General features: G+C 41.7%; 1 pseudogene; it reads left to right on the top strand.

The window, feature by feature from the left end:
* Positions 1-1755: 1755 nt before the first annotated feature.
* On the top strand, positions 1756-1855 carry LOC127124379 (uncharacterized; annotated as a pseudogene).
* Positions 1856-2372: the final 517 nt, after the last annotated feature.

Consider the following 2372-nt stretch of genomic DNA (forward strand, 5'->3'; position numbering starts at 1 on the left):
GTTATTGCTAGGCATTGTTTAGATTTGTCCTCTAGAAGATAGTCTGATGATTTGTCTTCTCCTGACTCTGCTTCTTTTATGCATTCATCGATGATATCCATGAAGTAACATGTATCTTCTATTGCAGGTGCTTTCAAGAATTGGGAAAGAATGAATTCAATTTTCTCTTCGCCTACTTCGAAGGTGAGTCGTCCTCGTTTTACGTCTATGATTGCACCGGCAGTTGCTAAGAATGGTCTTCCTAGTATAATAGGTGTCGTATCATCTTCTCTAATGTCCATAATTGTGAAGTCAGTGGGAATGTAAAACTGACCTATGCGTACGGGAACGTTTTCAAGGATTCCTACAGGATATTTGATGGAACGATCTGCTAATTGCACAGACATTTTGGTCGGTCTTAATTCTCCCATTTCCAGTTTCTTACATATGGATAAAGGCATAACGCTAATTCCGGCTCCTAAATCGCATAAGGCTTTGTCGATGACAAATTTTCCTATGTGACAGGGTATAGAGAAACTACCCGGATCCTTGAGTTTAGGGGGCATGTTTTGGATTATAGCGCTACATTCGGCAGGGAGTGTAACGGTTTCGCTATCCTCAAGTTTCCTTTTATTAGAAAGAATTTCTTTTAAGAATTTAGCATATGAGGGCATCTGCGTAATAGCTTCGGTAAACGGAATTGTAACGTTTAATTGTTTAAGGAGATCAACAAATTTTCTAAATTGGCCTACATCTTTGGTTTTAACAAGCCTTTGAGGGTAAGGTATGGGTGGTTTGTAAGGTGGTGGAGGTACATAAGGTTCCTTCTTTTCTAGGGTTTCCTTATTACTCTCTTCCTTTTCCTTAGGTTCACTTTCCTCAGTAGATTTCTTAAGGTTTTGGTTTTCTATCCTTGGGTCAGACGGTCCTTCCACTTCCGTTCCACTTCTCAATATAATTGCATGAGCTTGGCTTCTCGAATTGGGTTGGGGCTGTCCAGGGAATGTACCAGTTGGTGCAGCAGTAGGTGCTTGTTGTTGAGCTACTTGAGATATTTGCGTTTCCAGCATTTTGTTATGGGTAGCCAGGGCATCTACTTTGCTTGCTAGTTGTTTAAGTTGTTCGCCAGTGTGTATGTTCTGGTTTAAGAAATCTTTATTGGTTTGTTGTTGGGAAGCTATAAAGTTTTCCATCATGATTTCCAAGTTGGATTTTCTAGGGGTATTATTGTTAGGATTCTGTTTCTGATATCCCGGAGGTATAGATGGGGCTTGATTTGGAGACTGTCCAGGTGCGTATAAAGCATTATTACTCTTATATGAGAAGTTTGGATGGTTCTTCCAATTTGGGTTATAGGTATTCGAATAGGGGCTTCCTTGAGCATAGTTTACTTGCTCTGCTTGGATTCCAGTCAAGAGTTGACATTCCGCAGGAGTGTGGCCTTGGATTCCACAGACCTCGCAATTCTGAGTTATAGCAACCACGGCGGCTGGAGGTGATACGTTTAAACTTTCAATTTTCTGGACCAAAGCATCCACTTTTGCATTGACGTGATCAAGGTTACTTATCTCGTACATGCCAGTTTTCGGTTGAGGTTTTTCCACCGTTGTTCGTTCGGTTCCCCACTGATAGTGGTTTTGGGCCATGCTCTCGATAAGCTGGTAAGCATCAGCGTAAGGTTTGTTCATTAGTGCACCACCTGCAGCGGCGTCTATTGTTAACCTTGTATTGTATAAGAGACCATTATAAAATGTGTGAATTACTAACCAGTCTTCCAAACCATGGTGTGGGCAAAGTCTCATCATGTCTTTGTATCTTTCCCATGCTTCGAAAAGAGACTCGTTGTCTTTCTGTTTAAATCCGTTTATCTGGGCTCTTAACATAGCTGTTTTGCTTGGCGGAAAATATCGGGCAAGAAAAACTTTCTTCAACTCGTTCCATGTGGTGACTGAGTTGGAAGGAAGAGATTGAAGCCATCTTCTAGCGCTATCTCTTAATGAGAAAGGAAAAAGACGAAGTCGAATTGCCTCTGAAGTGACGCCATTAGCTTTAACAGTATCAGCGTATTGGACAAATACGGATAAATGAAGGTTTGGATCTTCGGTAAGATTTCCAGAGAATTGGTTCTGTTGCACAGCCTGCAACAACGAAGGTTTAAGTTCAAAGTTGTTTGCTTCGATTGCGGGCGGAGCAATACTTGAATGCGGTTCATCTTGCGATGGAGCGGCGTAATCTCTAAGAGCACGAGCTGGTTCTGCCATCTCGGTTAAAGAAGGAAAATCTTTGAGATCAGGAAGGTCTATAGGAGGGAGATTGTTTTCAGCACGATATTCCCGAATTCGTCGTAAGACTCGGAGATATAGTTCGATATCGTTGATTCGTAAATAGAGCGG

This window comes from Lathyrus oleraceus, chromosome 2 (genome assembly GCF_024323335.1).
Source record: "Lathyrus oleraceus cultivar Zhongwan6 chromosome 2, CAAS_Psat_ZW6_1.0, whole genome shotgun sequence".
Lineage (NCBI taxonomy): Eukaryota > Viridiplantae > Streptophyta > Magnoliopsida > Fabales > Fabaceae > Lathyrus > Lathyrus oleraceus.